At 33.2% G+C, this 21428-nt stretch overlaps 1 protein-coding gene and 1 long non-coding RNA gene across 3 annotated transcripts in view; both read right to left on the bottom strand.

Annotated features, from left to right (window-relative positions):
* LOC148311950 (uncharacterized) overlaps positions 1-11627 on the bottom strand; it is a 72075-nt gene extending 60448 nt beyond the window's left edge. The window contains exons 1-2 of the long non-coding RNA XR_015839321.1: positions 11517-11627; positions 7908-7959 (exon numbers count right to left, since the gene is read on the bottom strand). This is a non-coding gene — a long non-coding RNA (uncharacterized LOC148311950). The remainder of the gene's footprint in view (positions 1-7907; positions 7960-11516) is intronic.
* shg (DE-cadherin) overlaps positions 1-21428 on the bottom strand; it is a 526542-nt gene that overhangs the window by 444180 nt on the left and 60934 nt on the right. The gene's annotated exons all lie outside the window — the stretch shown is intronic.

The raw sequence follows: 21428 nt of genomic DNA, 5'->3' as shown, positions 1-21428 counted from the left end.
TTTTGAAGAAAAGGTATTGTTTAATAATTTTTTTAAACATACTAAATATTTTTTAAATGGAGAAAAAACCCTCATGTTTTACCTAAAATGATCTGTTGCACAGTAAAAAGTTCAATAAGTGGCTTGATATTTATTAATACATTGTATTATATTTTTAAACTTTAAAAACGCTCTCCTGAAAAATCAAGTTTTTTGATTTATGACGTTCTTGAAAGGAGTGAGCGATATAAGCACAATTCGTTATAAATTTTCTACCATGTTTGAGGAACAGTGTTAAAAAATATATTTTGATGCGATAGCATGTCTCAAATCCCCGAGATAAACAGAATAAACAATTTTGTTTGTTTAAATAAAATAAATGAACGTGTACGATTATAGTCGGTTTTAACCTACACATTACACCAGTATAATTGTATAATATACACACACAGCAGTGTATCTTCAGTATTGTATACTACGCACGATCCACGACCACTCACCTACAAACCCTAGAATACAAGATGTGTGAAACAATGAAGACAAACGAAATAAAGGTTTAATTAATCATAAATATGGTCAACGTTTGTGTGCTTAATGCGGAGTTCCATTTTGCCATACTAAAACATTCAGCAGTAAGCTTCGCAGAATTTATTTAAAGAATACGCCCCAACCGAAATACTGCGAGAATTATTTTAAAGATTTATTATTTTATTTTCATATTACGAAGGTAATTTGAACATAGATAAGATATTCGTTAATATTTTAACTACCATAATTGTGATAGCAGGTATCACGTTTGTGTTCCGTACCATACAAAATTTCCGCGATTATATGTACATATGACTTTCCTACTAATTTTACCAGCAAAGTTCGAGTGTTTTTTAAATTTTCAATATTTTCATGTAGAAACATCTCTCGAGATAGTTATGACATACTAAAAAATAATATTCATAGACATCTCTGAGAATAATCATCACATAATAAAACATGATTTTCGTAGTTATCTCTGAGTGTGATCATGACGTACTTAAATATGATATTCATAGACATTTCTGAGTGTAATCATGACATTCATAAACATTTTTTCGTGTAATCGTGACAAATTAAAACATGATATTCATAGACATCTCTGAGTGTAATCATGAGGTACTAAAACATGACATTCATAGACATCTCTGAGTGCAATCATGAGATGCTAAAACATAATATTCATAGAGTGCAATCATTACATACTGAAATATGCTATTCATAGACATTTCTTAGTATGATCATGACATACCTACTATGATAATATAATATTCAGAGAAATTTTTTTCAGAGAAAAGATTTTTTCATAAAAAAAATCAAGGTACCTACAGGCAGCAAACATAAATATTTCAACATCCTAGGTGTTGAAAATAACATTTTTTATTCCCAGATTTTTACGGCAATTGTTCCTTTATATTCCCCGGTCAGAATTTTGAGTTTATCAGCAAAACAGGTGGATTTTATAAAAATAACAACAAAAAGGGTTAACGCACAAAAGAACGCAAAAGTCCTTCAGATCGTGTATAGCAAGTAAGCCCCACCGAGGCTAGTTGGGCGCAGAGTGCTAGAATGAATGCTTTCGTATCGGGGAAGGAAGATATCCTAGTCGGGGGTGAGAGCAACACGGGGTGGGCAAACAACAGTGTATACAGTGGAACCTCTCATAACGAGTAATTCGCATATCGAAGAAAAAATCTGAAAAAGTTGGCACAATAACTGATTTCTTTACATTAAATAAACATCTTTTGCCATTATATTTACAGTGGAACCTCTCATAACGAGCAAAAAACAATCTGAAAAGTTGCTCCCTTAACGAGCAATATTTTGCATAACGAGTAACAGAGAAAGGGCAAGTCCTATTTTCACGACATTCACTTGTGAGCCGGGACATCCGCGTCGGGATTCGAGGTAGATAACAACGATATTGAAAAGCTTTGAAAAACACAGTCAAGAGCTGACCACCAAAGAGCTTATGAAGTTGCATCGTGTTTCACATCAAGAAATTATGGAGGTGAGCTTGTTAATGGAGGAGGAGGAAGTAGCAGAGCAACAATCTTTTGTTAAAATGTTGCATCGTACATTAAGAAGCATCACACTTATAAGGAGGTGGCTTTTCGTGCTTCAAATTTATTCAATGATAATGATGTGATACATTTTAGCATAATTTTGAAGCGTCGGCAAAAACAAGTGTCTTAAGACAGTTTTCTAGTTAAAAATAATTAGTTATTTATCACAAATTCGTAGTTTTATTTAAATCTACATTGTATTAAGTTTTTACACTCCTAAATAATTTGTAAGTTGTTTTAAAATATGTATATAAAAAATTAGAATTGTATCGGCTTGGAACGCATTATCGTATTTTACATTGATTTCTTGGGAAAAATGTTTCGCTTAACGAGTAAGATGCTGAAACGAATTATGCTCGTTATAAGAGGTTCCACTGTACTCTCGTACGTGGGATGGGCCATGATTTGTGAACGCGCGAAACAAAAAGCAGAATTTTTAATAATACCGGTACTTTATTTCTGCGAATACAGAATGTTTCCCATCGTGTGGCACATTCACAGAGAAGAGTGCCATTTTTTAGCGCTTAATTTTTAACCTTTACCAAGAACACGCCGCTTTGTAACAACACGCCTCTGTAACTCAATGTAGTAAGTTGTAGGAAAAAATGCCTAAGCAAATATTTTTACAAAAAAAATTGTAATTATTTTGTCAGACACTGGATTATTCACCTTATGGATGATATGATATATCAATATTGTAGTTGTATCAACTTAAGATGAAACATCTACGGTTTTTATCCAAAGGAAGATGGAAGTCTGAGCATCCTAGGGTTCACGACCTCAGGTCATACTATTATACTTTCAAGAAATTCAAACAAATCATGTTTAGATTGTAGAAACCAACGATATCGGTTAATTTAAAAAAAATACAAATGTAAAAATACTTGGGCACCTTTTCTTCCCCACCGATAGAATAATACTGATTGACTTTTTGAAAGAAAATATTAACATTTCAGCAAAGACGTTGTAAATATATCATTTAGAAACCAAATTGATTCCAGCTTTTTTTTTTGTATATGCAAAGAATTGAGTAGTCCACTTGCCAACCACGTTATGTTAAAAAAAATAGTTTTTTTTATTATTTTATATTAATATTAAATCTTCTACCGAATTGAGCTTTTTTGCGAGATTTTAGAAAGTGAACTGTCGATCGGGATAGGGAGTTTTGCAAGAGTTTCTAGAATATCAAGAAATTTTCTATTCCATTTTATTCCTAACTTAACGAGTTTCGGCAGATTATGTTAAATATGGACGTTAATATTTTTATAATGCCAATTCCTAAAAAAAAAATTTTAACATAACGGGATTTGCAAGTGAACTACATAATTCGGGTATGTTATTTCATTGTTCCGCAAAAGTGTGTGCCGCGGCACACTGGTGTACCGAGGTGAATAGTTGGTGTGCCGCGGAAAAAAGTCTAGTTTTGTGGAAACAACGCAAATGCTCCAAATTTTGATTGCCTTTTCTCAGTTAAGTAAACTCACACTTCACATTAAACATAATGTTAAATATGTTACCATAATATGGTAAATATGCACCTCTGAAATTCCTTAATTTGGTAGGTGTACCTAGAATAGAAAAAGTTTTCGGAACACGGTGTTATTTGATGGGTTTTGACTTTAAGCTTCATAAGATAATATTTTCAGAAGTTAAGATTTTCAGAAGTGGTGGTTCTTTGATTGTATATAATGTACTTTGCGCGTTCTTTATCTACCCCTTCCCGAATCGGTGTCGTTTTCGCGTAACAAACACCCCATCCAAATGATTGAAGCATGGTTTTACCACACTTTCCGTTCCTTCTGTGCCTGACTCCATTGAAATTCACGCCACATCACGGCTACATTTTACCACATAAAAGGACCTTATTATTGATAACAGCGAATTTCCCTTTGCATTATGAGCGTGACGTTACACAATAAGTGCTGACACGTCCCTTTTAAGCCCTTACTCCGAACCTGCAAGTGTGTCGGAAAGAAATTATTTTTGTTTCCTACCATTGTAAATTTATCGTTTATTCTTCGAGCCTCAATGGATCAAAAGCACATCGCGACCATCAATATAAATTCCCCTATACATAATACAACCTCATCGCAGTTGTTCGATCCAGTATTCATTTCGTTTTTGGGAGAACACCTGTAGGGAATGCGGTATTGATGTTATTCCTGCATGTTTACCTCTATAGTGTATTGATTAGCGCATCTAACTACCCGGTGGAGGTCCCGGGTTCGATTCCCAGGGGGCTCAAAAGAAATCAAATTATTTATTTCATTTTAATATTTATTTAATACTACCATGGACTGGAACCTAGAGCGCAGGTTTGATCAGCTTGCTTCTATATAATAATTAACGATCAACCCAAAATTGCATCAATTTGATGCAGTGCCCTATGCACCATTAAGCTCGGATAAGAAAATTAGCAATTATTCAATCTTGCGACATTAACGTCTTTAAATTTAGTATCAAAAAAACTTCTCTTTAGCACCAAAGACTCAAAAAAGCCGGACCGTTCGGAATAAAATTGGTCAGCTAGAAATCTAGAGCGACCAACATTGTATTAACTAAAGTAGACTAACACTAATCGCTAATCACTAATCACTAAAGATTAGTAACATTCGTCACTCAACAATGAAAATAATCACTTTTACAACAATGAAAGAGAATTACGGCACCAGTAAAAAAAGTGTATGCAATTAGCCAATGATTTAGTATAAATTACCGTTCAATCGGGAAACGTGCCAAATGTTCAGGATCTAGGTTGTTACCGGAGGGTGATTTATATAAATTATTATAATTAATGGGAATAATAGACCCTGCGAGCTGTGCCCTCGTATAATCATGAAGATTGATGCATCTGCTTAGTTCCAATATTTCCAATTACATACAACTCGTAGCACAGATTTATTTTGTAAATACCATTCCCGACGATTTTTCCATTTCCTGAACTGATCGTCCGCCTCAGTAGTGTAATGGTCAGCATGCTCGGCTACCATTCTGGAGGTCCCGGGTTCGATTCCCAGGAGAGGGTCAAATAAATGTAAGTGTTTTTCACTCTTAATATTTATTCAATATTACCCTGGACTGGTGCCTGAAGCGGAGGGCTGATCACATTTCCTTCGTGTGTTAACGATCAAGATAACACTGCGTGTATATGATGCAGTGCCCTATGCACCGTTGGGGTGCGAATAAGGGTTTGAATTAAAATGAAATTAATGAACTGATCAAGTATTTCAAATACTTAATCATACCAAGTTTTCCCCGATCTTGCATTCCTTTCTATTTATTATACCTGTTTATTGTTTTATATTTTGCCCTGTATTAGTTTTGTTTAATTTTTTACCTTTTTTGTAACATTCTTATTTGTGTTTCAGTCTTGATTACCTTAATCCCATGTCCCAAAATGAGAAATCGGGAATATTATATAATATATAAGACTATGTATGTAATATGTTTTAAAATAAATAAATAATTAGAAAATTAAATAAAAATCTTATTTCACCATAATACATACATGCATAAAAGTAAAATGCTGCCAACGAACTAGTAACTCTTGATCCTTTACTGTAAGTGAAGCATAGTATGTTATATTTAATTATTATTATTGATTTGATCTAATGATCATTTAAAAGACACTAGTAAAAATATAAAATATAGTGATTTAAACTCGTGAATAAAACTTTTCAAAGGTAAATTTTCTACATTTAATGGCTATCCGAGAAAGGACTTTAAAGTAGAAACGAAGCAGGAAGAACGAAGAAAGAATCACGTAACAGACGAAAAGAATAGTGGAATAATTGGTTTAACAAGGATTCCCGTATGATTTAGGTTTTCTTTCCGATTATTTCAGTTATAAGATAAGGCCTAGTAGGGGAGTGTGTAACGGCCGTGAAATTAAGCGCACGAGAGGCATTGTTACGATGCCAAATAAATCATACAATAAGAAAATTTGCATCTGCTTAAACGGCCGTGATTGGCACACCGGACCAACTGCAGGGTTAGCTAAACGGAGGGGCAATAAATCACCGGGGGGCCATCACAATAGCGTAGGGGGTGCCATGAGCGCTGATTAGGCATGTTGTGAAGTTTTAAAGTTAACGTAATTAGGGGTAGGAGGGTGGCTGTTGAAGTTCTGTCGGTGCGCGCCGGTGTTCAGTGAGGCAGAACTCGTAACTCATAAGAGAATCTATGGCCTCTTGTTGCGGAACGTGACGCACATACGTCAAAGATCTCTCTCAGATGACGAGGTATTAATGGCCAAAACTTGGCATTTATTTAAACATATTACATACATTACCCGGGACCCAGTAATGGATCTTTCTCATGATGTGTTTTGATTAGTTAATAAATCAATATGAAAAATCACAAGACAATCGGTAACATTCTTATTGAAAACTGTTGGGAAGTAAGGTAGATATTCAAGTTTAAACTTTAGATATTTTAATAAGACGAAAAACAAACACCGCTATACTCGTATGTCATCAAATTTTACGTCTCGGGTGTGTTATGGGGTATGTCCGTTGAGAGACTAAATCAAATTTAAAATCATAACACATAAATACATTTTGTCATGTTCAGTTCATGCAAGACAAATTTTATTGATTAGGAGACGGCTTAGTTTTTTTTAAACGTAGCAAAGGTATTTATTTAATTATTTAAACATATAACATTCAAAAGTCACATATATATAATATTCCCCGATGAGTAATTTCCATTACTCGTTTTGGGACATGGGATTAAGATTAACAAGACTGAAAAACAGATAAGAAAGTAACAAAAAAAACACAGTGCAAAATGTAAAATATATAGCAATAAAAGGCACAGTTAATAGGCAAATAAAAAAATACATAAGGTAAGAAGCGTGTTTAAATTTTTAAAAATAAGAAATTGTAACTAATCACTAACACAAATATCTTTCCATTGTATTTTTTCAGTTCATTAATTTTGGATCCCTGACTAATTTCGGTTCTATTTTATATTTATATTTGTTATATTTTCTTATTTGTTTATTTTAAATATGCTTTTTACCATATGTTTTTCTCATTTATTTATTTAAAATATGCTTCTTATGCCTATTTATTATACCTGTTAATTGTTTTTATATTTTCCCATGTATTAGTTTTGGTTATTGAAATAAAATCTTTTTTGTAACTTTATTATCTGTGTTCCAGTCTTGTTAACCTTAATCCCATGTCCCAAAATGAGAAATAGAAATTACTTATCGGGAATATTATGTATACGACTTATGTATGTAATATGTTTTGAAAAATAAATAAATAAATATGTCAGGCAGCAGGTTAGTTTGGGTATGGCCATTACATTGTGAGGACCTTACTCCAAACTTAGTTGTGTTTTTCGGCCCCACATGTATTTTATCATATCCTCGTGGATGGAATTACACATCCCGAGGAGATGACAAAAAGATACAGGAATCGGGTTGTATGAACAACGAACCATCGAGTAATATCGCAAGCTTAAACACACATAAAAGAGCATTTGAAACTTTTCAATTGAGTTCGTTAAACGTGCATTTCAGAAAGTATAATGCTCAAACCAAAATGGCAGAAGGCCAACTGACACGCGATTCTAGATACGCCAAAACGCCAACATGCTAAACTCCGCAAAATAGTACGAGGAAATTCCGAATGGGGATGTTTTTTAACTCTAGTTCCAGTGTTAGAAGACTGTTTCGGATTTTGGCAGCAGACGACAAGAGCCAACACGAAACGGTATATTTATATGTGTGTGAATATATTTACAAATCGCGTGCAGAGGTCTCCGCAAATGGCCTTAATATATAAATGGAGTGTTTGCTGTGAAATATAATATAAACTAACTCACGTCTTTATGCGGAAACACGTTACAGGTGTTATTCTTTACAAGGGGTTCTTACCTGAAAAGATAGGAAAATAAATTATTAATACAAAATATTTTACGACATTTTGACATACACAAAAATGATTTAATTTTATAATCTCCATATATCTCCTTCCAGCAAAATCAATTTTTTAATACCATACCCTTTTTATCTCTTGATGTTTTTAATAGTTATTACAACATAAATGTGGAATTGTGGAACTATTTCTGTTAATGTAATGTAATGTTTATTATTGTTAATGTAACTATTGTTTATTATATTATTTTTTATATGAAAAGCTGTACAATTCCCGTACAAATAAAAATAAAACAATCAACGAAGAGCATTTTAAAAGATAAGGATCCTACACAAATTTAAAATATGACCGTTTAAGATTAGCTCGAACAAATTATTGATAACAGTGTTTTAGAGGTGGGGACTGACAGGAGCATTTCGTCGTAACGTAACATTCGCGGCGAGCATCCGACTTCGGATGGAGCACACGGAACGCTGTACTGACTATACGAATGCTCGCATCGTAACGTGTTATGTTACGACGAAAAGACTCTGGTCAGCCCCCCCTGAATATTCTCAATATTATTAGTACTCAAATCTTTTACTTTATGGTTAGTCATTTTTGCTTTTATTTTTTTTTACAAAAATATTGGTAATATTAGTATATAACTCATATAACACCGAGATTTTTGTCTACCGGTTTTGAGATGTACCCGTCTCTTCGTCAGGACAATCACTTCAACAGCATGCAAACAATACTACGCGTCACTATCATACCACTATACATACACTTATAACTACATAAAATATTGATAAAATTTAGTTATTAGTGTGTGAATAGTGCTACGGTAGTGACTTGTAGTATTATTTATTGATTTGGCGTTTAATTTGTAGAACTCCATTTTAATATACATATTAATTTTAAATCAAACACAGATTTTTGAGTCTACTAAGTTAAATACAACTTAGTAGACTCAAAAAATCTGTGTTTGATTTAAAATTAATACTTGTAGTATTGTTTGCAAATAGTTGGAGGATTGTCCTGACGAAGAAACGGTAGACAAAAGATCTCGGTGTGCAGTTATATATTTATATAACTAATATTATTTATTTTTTTTTAAAGTAATATTGTTTCAACAATTGAATAAATTTATGTTCTCGTTCAAAAGTTTGCCTTGTTTTGATATAGAATTTTGAATGAAAAAAAATAATCATGAATTGGGAATACGACTAAGTAAGCAAATTATAAGCACGTGTGAGATAGCTATGTTAATATTGTGTTAAACCCATGAACTGACCTGTGATAACCCAAAGTCGGGATAAACAAAGGGATATAACGGTACCTACTTTCTACCAACAATTAGCTACAACACTCGTTCCGCGAGATCTCACAATATTAATAAATTAGATAAGTACTGTGTAATACATGTCATTCATCAAAACCTACGAAAAAGAGATGAATCTACCGTGTCCATGATGGGTGATATGTCCGCAGTACCGGCAAGGTTCGACCGGTTGAGACAAGATTTAAGTCAACTTTTTGGATGTATTCCGAAGAAACCAAAAATACTACCTCTTGCACCTCTTGCAAAACAAGTGATGAATATTTAGGAACTAAGAATTTATATCTAGTACAGAGAGTTCAAATATTTATAAGTGTACTTATAATATATATGTGTATACTAACAGCGCTCGGCCAAACGTTGCTGTAGCTTAGCGTGGTCAAATAGAAAATAAATTAAATATAAAGCACACATTACTAATATATTTGATTTCACAATGTTTGTGAAGGCAATAAAAAATATAAAAAATCTCTGAAACAACAATGCAATCAAAATTTGTCAAGCAGTTGTCAAGAAGCACTCTGTCCGCTATGACAAATATTTAGTATTGTGTGTATCGCTGTTACGTTCACTAGATTTCGCTGACAAGACAGTAAAAAAACTGTTTCAACATTAGTATTATTAAATAGTAATAATATTTTAGGTGATTTAAGATTTGAAACAAAAGGCAAAATTATATTTTTATTTATATAGATATTTGTGTGGGTATGTCTGTGTGTATATATATATATATATATATATATATATATATATATATATATATATATATATATATATATATAATATATATATATATATATATATATATATATATATATATATATATATATATATATATATATATATATATATATATATATATATATATATGGCGGAAAATCCAAATAAAAGTAATCAAACAAACATTTCACATGAATAAATGATTTCATCCCCAAAAGAAAATTTATGAACATTGCCATGAAAGGAGGAATAATCTACTTTATCGTGATACCATGGGCTTACTTTGTGGGAATGCTAAACTGTCACAGCGCATTTGGGAAGTTGGAAACAATGAGAAAATCCCCGAACCATGAATAAAAATGTGAGGGGATCCACTAAACGTAAACAATACACCAATTTGGTTGCATTTGAATAATTTTATTGGCGTAAAAACATGATGGCGGTGTGTTTATTCAAAACGGTAGACAAGTTAGCCTCACACAAAATCGTGTGAACTTCATTCCGAGGGAATATTTTTGGGAGGGCAAATTTTATATCAACCAGTATCTAGTTGGATCGGAATTTATTGAAGCTAAACGGCAGTTCACTCGAGGATTTATTGCATCTTGCTTTTCAAGCACGTGTACACAGTTCAAGGGTTGTAAATCTCGCGTGTCAATGTTGGTAACAGGAGCACGTCAACTTTCTAACGAAAGATACCAACATGTTATATACGATATCCACATATCGAACGTACGTACGTATGTGTATTAAGGCAGAATATACGATAAATCGCAACATAATTTTCTTTAAACCCAGGTAAAATATGACTCAATTGAATACGACGATATTATATTGCATATCGGCGGTATTTTTAAATAATATTTTGTTTGAAATACAGTTTTTTTTTATTGAAAACATAAGTTTTTCTTCGAAATAAATGAATGGTTTTGAAAAAAAAGAGTTTTTGAAAGGTAAGGAGTTAAAAAAGAACGATTTTTTTTTCAATACGTATTCTTTTAACAATCAAATTCAAATGTATTTTTATTTTTATTAATCGAAATTTTGACATACCCAAAATGTTGTGAATAAGTAACTGGTCGATTTATAAGGTGAATAAAAATTGAATATCATATTTTCAGACGTCTCCCACTATGTAAAATAATCCGGTTAGGATCTTGCATACACCTAAATAAAAAGGTCTCTGCTACAAAAAAGCTTTCCAAATTTACGAGTAGTGTGGTTGTCAATCATGGGTAGAATGGCAAATGTAACACATGTGTAAAGTAATCACTTAACCAGCGTATGAAGGTCGTAAGCCTTGAAAATACCCACACATCCATATTCTTCTTCATCTATGTTGAGATGTCCAAATGTAAAAATATTATCATTTCAGATACGCGAAATAAACCCGGGTAGTTTGGTTTCAAAATATAATTTATATGTTACAAGAGACAGACACTCGCAAAAAAATTGTCACCATGGTATTGTCAAATATTTTTTGGACCAAAGTAGTTTTTCCACTCGACAACTCACCGCGTGAACACATTCTGGGATTCAAAAAAATAAGCCAGACTTTAATGGAGCACAACATTTACATAAAATATTTTCACAAAATCTAAACTTCTCGTAAAAACTATCGGAAAACCATTTTCACTGGAATGTATAATAAAATTTGAAGTTTTTATTTATATAAATTATTATATTCAAAAAATAAATGTATTTCTTAAAACTGACACCAAGGCACGTTGATAATATGTATTCTTCGGATTTTGAATGCGTGAAAAATTTACTGAAATCCAATATTAGAGGTACGTACCATCAATGTCACCTACCTCATAAAAAATGAGGTTTATATTATTATAAACCTCTCCAAGCACAAGAGCTTAGTCTCTTGTATAGAAAATTTATTAAATTGTGAAAAAATGAGTATATATTGAATGAATAAAAATAAAATAACATTTACAAATTTTCAGTGTTATTATTTTTTTTTCAATTTAGGTTTTTTCGGTAAATATTACTATTTCTCAAAATTTATTGTGCCTTTTTTTAAAAAATATGTACTACATAACGTTCAATTGGTTCTGTAAAACGTTCAATTTAATTTGTCAAACATCCAATTCGACTTCTAAGGGGTCTCATTTCGTTTGTCATGCGTTCAATATGATGTGTACCGCGTTCAATATGATGTGTAACGCGTTCAATATGATGTGTAACGCGTCCAATTTGGTTTGTAAAACATCCGATTTAATTCGTAATGCATCCAATTTGGTTTGTAAAACACCCTATTTCATTTGTCAAACGTTCAATATGATTTGTAACACGTCCTATTTGGTTCGTAAAACGTCCGTAAAGATTTGTAACGTGTTCAATTTGGTTTGTAAAACGTCCAATTAATTTGTCAAACGTTAAATATGATATGTAACGCGTCCAATTTGGTTTGTAAATGTCCGATTTGATTTGTAACGCGTTAATTTTTTTTTGTAAATCGTCCAATTTGAAGTGAAAAACCTGTATCATAAAATTGGCCAATTTCTAACGATTTGACCCCACGGATGCCAAATACGAGAAATGTTTATTTTGGATCATGGGTGGGTAGGTACTATCAAATAATGAGAAACTGGGCATTATTATAGCGTCAACATAATTTGGTATTCCCGATTATTTCCGGAACAGGAGCGGATCGGACACTGTCGATTCGGCAGCGCAAACACGACTCATTAATGCCCCCGCCGCGGACAATACACCGGTAATTGTCACCTGGCGGTAACCGGTCGTTCCCGGCAATCCCGACTCTGGCTGCCCGGCACGCGGTTTCCCGGGATAACAATGGCGGCCGGCCATTTGCATACTGGCAAATCCAAATCTGACGACCGCCATGGTATTTACTTATTAAAATACCAATATGCCAATTCCAAAAATAAGTATTTTAATGCTTAATAGAAAAAAAATGGCCGACTGTGAAATGATAGTCTCCATTACATGAAAACCGTTCAATTAATAAAATTGTTTATATACAACATTTTGAGTGTATCCAAATATTTGTTCACAAATCTGGATGCTGTAAATAAATTGACTTGTCAAATTATAAGCTATAAATTGAAAATCATGTTTTCAAGCGTTTCTCAAGTTTGTAAATATAATCCAGGATTGGGACCTCACATACAAATGGAAGGGTCTGCTTAGTAAAAGCTTTCCTCATTTAGGTATTGGTATTTATATTGCGCTGTTTTCGTGAAAACTTAATACTAATTATTCATATAAAATCGCATATGAAAAAATTAATTTTCAAGTTGATTTACTGATTTTCGCAAATACTCATTTGTAAGTATATCTAAAATATTATTTGTGACATCTCATTAAAGATGAAGAAGAATATGGAAGTCTGGGCATTTACGGTTGTCAATAATGGGTACAATTAGTGAATGTTACACGTGTGTAAAATGATCACTTAAACCAGCCTATGACGGTCGTCAGCCCCGTAAATGCCCACACTTCCATATTCTTCTTCATCTTTAATGAGATGTCAAAAATAATATGAAAATAACTCCTGTAATTGGAGATAATCCAGATTTTGTGAACAAGTATTTGGACACACTCAAAATGTTGTACATGTAAACTAGATGATTGACTTTCTTTTATAAGCTTGTTAAAAATGCACTTAAATCTCCAACGCAATTGTCGAACTGTAGGACGGGAAATGTACTTAGGGGTAGATAACCTTCTTCATATTCAAGTAACATAACTAGCATATTTCAATTTACCCTCAGCCCTTAATTCTAACGAGTCAGGTCCCCGGCAAGTTGCAAACGAGATGACGGCTAAATTGGTTGCGGTGTAACACGATCAGCGTTGAAATCTCAGAGGAGGCTGTATGAATAAATATAATTAGAAATTTTATAGTCGGATATAATTAATTCAAATTAGGGCGCCTTACAACGAATTGGCGAAAGATCTCCGCAGGTCTTATGGTACTCTACTGTTATTGGGGTCCGTTTGCAAACCCACCCTAAACACAGCGGCGAAAGGCTTCACTGTCTATCCGGCGTTCAATATTCATGGATGGGGCACTCTGGGCAGGCGGTGATTTGGCCTTATTAGCATTCAAAAGGGAGACGAGGATTCTCTCAAATAATAGGAAATATTATTCCGACAGAAAGCCTGTTTGTACCTCGGTTATACAGAATATATAGACAAACTAATCTAGAGCCTTATCGGGGACGAGAATATTATGATTATTAGAACGAAGCACTAAAGGAAACGCAATACAATGAAGTATAGATATTAGTTTAGTTTGGTCAACTCGCTTCATCAACGGAACGCGACTATTTAATACTACAATGAACTTTAACATGTCTTGAATGTTTTCCGCAGATACTTTGTGGCACATTTTATAAGCATTATCGATAAAATTAAGAAAGGTGTGTTGAGATGGTTTGGACATGTAAAACGAATGAATGAGGAAAGAACGGTCAAACAAATTTATGAGGTGAACGTAATTGGAAAAAGGAGCAGAGGAAGGCCGATAAAAACATGACACGATCAGGTATGCCAAATACTTGAAAGTGGTCAGGTTAGGAGTCGTAATAATCGGCGGGTATGTATGAGGAGATGCATGAACGTGGAAGAGGTGAAGAATGTTTGCAAAGACAGAGTGGTGTGGCGTTCTATTCTCTCTGCCTACCCCTGCGGGGAAGCGGCGTGATGGTTAGTTAGTAAGTTACATTTTATAAACTTTATAAAATTAATTAACGTTGTTTTCACCACTTTTATTTATTGATACAATTGAACCTACCGGTTTCGACAATACCTTGTCATCATCAGGGTTTATTTTATATCAAAAACATTAAAAACATTAAAATACTCTCATCAAAAACTTCCACATACTCCATAAAATCCTTAGGAATTGTTGAAACCGGTAGGTTCAATTGTATTAAAAAGAAAAGTGCTGAAAACAAAGTTGATTAATTTTATAAACTTTAACATGGCTTGCTTTATTGGAGCTAAAATGTACAATATATCTAATTTAACTAAAAATAACAATTTGACTGTCTGTTGTCTTTTCCATGCTGACAATGCTGTCCTCGCCGATAGCAGAGAAAACCTGAAGGGGTTGGTGACAAAAGTGTATAATGTGTGCAAAGAAAGTGATTGGCTAATGAATGTTTGAAAATCTAAGTCATGGTATTTGAAAGAGATGATTGTAAATCTGGATGTAAAATATTGGTAAGTAAAATTTTGAAAAGGTAGATGATTACGTATATTTGTAAAAAAAAAACGGTAAAACAAATTTATGATGCGAATGTAGTTAAAAAAAGGAGCAAAGAAAGTCCGAAGAAAATTTTGCGTAATCAAGTATTTCTAATACTCTAAAATTTAGACTGAGCTTCATATACGGTGTTTGAAAATGATGTGGAATGCATCGAAACACTTGGCATAATAGATTTTAGAAAATAGTGGTATTTACCAAGTAAAACTTTTGTTACTATATTATTTGTGTTCCAGTCTTGTTAACCTTAGCCCCATGTCCCAAAATAAGAAATAGAAATTACTCATCGGGAATATTAAATATATGACTTATGTACCGTAGAACGGGGCTACTTGAACTTTGATGTGCTACATGAGCCCAGTACAAAAAAATATTTAGATCTGTAGTTGGTTTACAATAATGAACGTATCGACATGATTCATTGTTTCCCTGACAGATGACACTTATATGTAGGTTCATTATTGTAGATCAAATACACATTAAAATCTTTTTTGTGCTAGGCTCAAGTAACACATCAAAGTTCTAGTAGCCCCGTTCTACGGTATGTAATATGTTTTTTTTTTTAATAAAGTATATTAAAAATACATATTTATTTCCTTTGGTCGATCCGGATAATCGACGTTCTACTGTATTTAAATCACTACGATTTGGTTTAGACTTTTTGCAACATTTCAAATTTGCTTCGGACTTTGTTTCCTAAATAGTGAGTGAAGAAAGGACCCTTTTTCGCCTCTGGGATTAGTAATCCTTTCAGATACTTTTGTTTTGAGTGTGTATCTTTTTTTGGACGGGATTTGTCTTATGCGCTCCTGGGAACGATAAAATGCAAAAATCTGTCGTAGTCAGTTCCGCAAACACTCAAGTGGCGTATTTACCCGCAAACAGGACTTCCCTACGTTTTTACCTTAATCAAAGGAACGGACAAGATAAGGTACAGTGGAAGATGGGAACAGGGATATATAGAGAGATGGAAAAAATACGCCTTACATACTTGCTCTAGTTAACGAGGCCCCTTTACATTATTGAAGCGTATAATAGCTCGACAGCATTTCCGTATTCAAATGGTAAAAACAACAATATTTTCTACAAATTCTGAGTTTGTCTCCACGAAGGAGTTATTTAAATGAAGATTTTTTATTTATATCTTACCAGAGATTAAGAAAAATATGGAAATTTATATACTTATAAGGCTCACAACCTGTCATAGGCTGGTTTAAATTATCGCTTTATGCAGTACAACATTTACCATTGTACCCATGTTCGAAAACCACGTTATTCTAATTTCGAAAATTAACTTAATATTTGAGTAGCGTGGTTTTTAACATAAGTAGAACAGTGAATGTTAAACGCTTATAAAATGATAAATACGCTTAAACAAGCCTACGACATATCGTAAGCTCTGTAAATACCCAGACTCCATGTTCTACTTCATCTACGTTGAGATATGAATAAAAAATATCTTGATGGCAAAAATAACTTGACTTAGTAAACTGGAAATTGATATACAACATTTTGAGTGTGTTCAAACTCTTGTTTACAAAATCTGGATTATCTCCAATTTCAGGAGGTAATTTTTGTTTAATGCCCAGACTTCCATATTCTTCTTCATCTTTGATGAGATGTCAAAAAATAATGCCGAAATTGATAAATTATTCATATAAGAAATTCAAATAAAAATTTTGAAAATACACCGAAAAGAAGCAAACACAAAGCAAAGAACTCCCACAGTTACTAGAATCACAGACGATTTTGATTCCCGTATTCAATCCGAATATCTTTACGTCCGAATCATTGCATCGAACAGGACATAATCAGACAACAAGGAGTTCTTTCTTCCACGCGGTAAGTCCAAACAGAGAACGTGGTCTGTGTAACGTTGTAAAGGAATCCGCTAGTTATGAAACCAAAGTGTTTCCCGATGCCGTTCTGTCCCCACGATGAATACAATACACCGAATCTGGGGTAACAATGGATTCTTTACCGAAGGAATAAGAATAGGTATTGAAAACCTTCACAGATTCCATTTTATTTCTCTTCCATCCAGTTTTGAAATGATTGATTGATGCATTCACGCCAGACTGGCATCTAAACACGTGTTATTAATACGCTTAATATAAATGGTTGTTTTTTGATGACGAATGAATGAAATGTACTCAGTATTCTATGATAATTACCAGCATACAAACCACAATGCATACCAATATTTTACACATTTACAAAATTACAATTAATTTTATAGGTTTACATATCCAAAATAATACGTTCAAAATTACGTGTATGTAATTTGGCCAATTGGAAAAAGGAGCAGAGGAAGACCGAGAAAAACTTAGCACGATCAAGTATGCCAAATACTTGAAAGTAGCCAGGTTAGGAGTCGAAGCAATCGGCGGGTATGTATGAGGAGATGCATGAACGTGGAAGAGACTAAGAATGTTTGGAAGGACAGAGTGGTGTGGCGTTCTATTCTCTCTGCCTACCCCTACGGAGAAGCGGCGTGATGGTTAGTTAGTTAATTAATTTATCCAATGAATCTTCTTCTTCAAACCCTTATGCGCACTCCAATGGTGGATAGGGCACTGCATCATATAAACGCAGTGTTATCTTGATCATCCAATGAATACGTTACTTTAAAATAATAAGGGTTATTCTTTACATTGATTTGATTTGATTATTCAATTAAATATTTTTTTTTATAAATTTATGAAATAAACACAACATAACTCTGTATTAAACGCTTTCATTTTATTACATAATATGTACAGAATTACGAGTAATTTATCTTATCAATACGTTATCTCAAAATAATGAATGTTTATCTTTACTTTAATTTATTTTGATTAGGCGGTTTATTTTCTATTAATTTACGTTACATAATTTTTGAAGAAAAAAAACAATATAGCTTTTATTTAATTTTTAACTTAAATTTTTCGTAGTAGTAGTACCACTTTTTCTTAAAATCTATTGTGACAAGTATTTCGATGAATTCCGCATCATTTTCAAACACTATATAATAAGCTAATTCTAAATTTTAAATTTGTGTCCTTGAGACGTTAGAGGATAAAGGAGTAGAAGCTGTTTCTTATTTTTATTTATTTCTTTATTTATTGTTTATTTCATTTCATTACGTATTTTCTCCAAAAAGTAATACTTTCTTGAAATAGAGCAAAGCGGTACGTGAGCGTATTAGTATTCTACGATACGTTATCTAGTGTAGTGTGGTGGAAGGTAGATTTGCGGTCTATACAATACGTACCGAAAGCTAAATGCACTAATGAAACCCTTGTATTTCAAATTTCATCACTTTATACTCGGGGTCATTCGGGACCCGACTACAAATTAAGTGCTATTTCCTAATAAGGTGAAAAAACACTCCATTCGTTAAAAAATTAAACGAGGTTCCTATATTTATCGTTCATCAAAATTGGTCAACGATGAATATGGGAATTCTTATATGTTCTACTCGACATTGTCAGTACTGCGATCGTGTACATAATAAGTCGATATTTATATCGTGGTGTGTCCCAACTTTAACATAATTTATCTTGGACTTAAGCTTTGATATTTCCCTTTTCCCCTTGTCCTTCCTCCTTCCCCTCTTCCAGGTATTTATATTTAATGATATATGTGAAATTTTGTAAATGGAATGTTACAAATACCTGTTTTGATATCTCAACATAGATGAAGAAGAATATGGAAGGATTTGGACATACTCAAAATGTTGTTAACCTGTTTTTTGTTACTCATTATTATAGATGTATTTTTGTAACTGTTGTGTAAAATTTCCAAATAAATAAAATAAAAATAAAATTACCTTTTCGTTAGGTGCCACCCAAAATACCTGGGAGTCCATTGTAACAAGACTGCGAATACGGGTATTTTCTTTATTTATGAGCGTATTACTTTCTCGGGGGGCGAGTCGGATAGGGGAGGGTATGGAACCCATTCAAGACAGTGTATTATCCCTCATTATACGCGTTACAAAAAAATACCATTCTATGGGGTAACGATGCAGGTAAGAACATACGAGAATTCGCGAGGGAAGTGTGCCTATTGAAGGAATCAGATATTCATGGTATTGAGAATAAGAAAGTGGATACCCGGCCAGGTAAAATATTTAACAAACCCTCGAACCTTTTAGTCAATGCGCGTTTTCGGTAAACTTAGAGTGCTATTCACTATTTTCTATCATTTATCATGCCTTGCTCTGGATCAAGTATGAAAGAACAAGTCGCTCACTCCTTTCAACAACGTCATATATCTAAAAACTTCATTTTTCAGAGAGGAGGAAAGTTTAAAAATTTAATAAAAAATATTAAAAATAAATATCAAGGCACTTATTGAACTTTTTACTGTGCAACAGATCTTTTAAGTTTAACCTGAATGTTTTTTCTGCATTTGAAAAATATTTAGTATATTTAAAAAAATAACTAAACAATACCTTTTCTTCAAAATGCAAAAACAACACTTTCTGCCCTGTAGCGGATAAACATTAAGTTAAAAATATTCCGCTTCTGCTGGGATATAGTACATTTTTTGGGCATTCCGAAAACATGCACAACTGAAAATTGACGATTTTTGATATTTGACGTTGTTGAAAGGAGTGTGCGAGTTATGAATACAGACTTAAATATTTCATAACTACATTGTACAAGTATATCGGAACGTCTTGATTGAATGAAAGCGCCTAATGTATGTACATAGATGTCGATTGGTATTTTAAGAAGACATTAAAATAAATTATTACACATAATTTACAGTCGTTAAACCTTCCAAAACCTTTTCTTATTTTAAGAAGTAATCAGTGCTTAAGCATATAGGTATAATACAAGCTTTTTTAATGCAAGACAAATTGCTATCTAGGGAATGCATCACGAATTATGTATTTCAGTACCGTTGAAGTATTTTTTATGTAATTTACTTGACAATATGACAATGACTAAAGCCTCTTCTTATCCTTCAACGTCCCAGGAGCACAACTCTCAAATTTAAGTAAATTTCACATAAGTACCTATGGTATTTGATAATGAATGCATTTAAACAAGTGTAAAAATAGATTTTAATCTAGAAAGGTATTTATCAATTAAAAGTATAATACTAAAATTTTCTTTGTGTAAGAAACTTATTTAAAAACTTGTATAAATGGGACATTTCTCTGGCTGTTTTCTGCCTTTGTTTTCTAGGAAATTGATTCAAAAACCGATAATCTAAAGTCAAAGCACGGCGTCATTTATTTTTCGATTAGTTCACAAATAACTACTGTCGAAAGCAGATATCTAATTTTGTGGATCGGCGGTCTCGAAGTCGTTTTTTGAATAAGAATTTTCATGCAACTATTAGTGCGGGCGCTGGCTTGGGGATGTGTATGCTATATTCGCGCACCGCATTTTGACGATGGATATTTTTATTTATTTTTAGAAGAGAATTGTATTTATAATTTACCTTTAGCATTCACTAGGTTTATAGATCATTATGTGGATTTTTGTTACTTCAAACTTAAAAATAACGTTTTGTTTTAATCTATGTTGGCCACAGGAGGGATAATCTAGTGTGGGCCAATATGGAACTTCTCAGCATTTGCTCATTGCTGGGGTAGCAGCATTTGCTCATTGCTCATTGTTTAGAACAGGGGGAATAATCTATTGTGGGCCAATCAGGAACTTCTCAGCATTTGCTCATTGACGATGAAACGAATTTTTGGTATCTGGCTACCATAACTTTCATCAATGCCACAAGCGGAACCGCTGCGAACTAATGTCAAATATATCGATGATTTTTAAACGTATTTAAAAAATAAAATCAGCCATTCTTTTGCCACTAAAAGAAGCCCACCAGCTTCTTTTAGTGGCAAAATGCAATAAGCGATTTTAGCTCAAACATGAGGCATCCAATAAGCGATTTTAGCTCAAACATAAGGCATCCAATAAGCATTTTTATCCCAAACATAAGGCATCCAATAAGCGATTTTAGCCCAAACATAAGGCATCCATAAGCAGTTTTAGCACAAACATAAGGCATTCAGCGCCTCGTGTATGCGGCGAATCTACGTTCGTAACAGCGAATACGAGCTGCGGTCTAAGAACAATAGGAGAGTATACTAAGCGAACCACGTACTTAGATTTGAGGTCCATCAACTTAACTGGGTAATTAAGCTAAAAGGCCCGCTGACCTTAACTATTCAA

The sequence above is a fragment of the Brachycentrus maculatus genome, unplaced genomic scaffold (genome assembly GCF_059751285.1).
Source record: "Brachycentrus maculatus isolate JH-2025_06_01 unplaced genomic scaffold, ASM5975128v1 h1tg000055l, whole genome shotgun sequence".
NCBI classification, from domain to species: domain Eukaryota; kingdom Metazoa; phylum Arthropoda; class Insecta; order Trichoptera; family Brachycentridae; genus Brachycentrus; species Brachycentrus maculatus.
The sequence above is the reverse complement of the archived record's forward strand: the minus strand, read 5'-3'. Positions and strand labels throughout refer to the sequence as shown.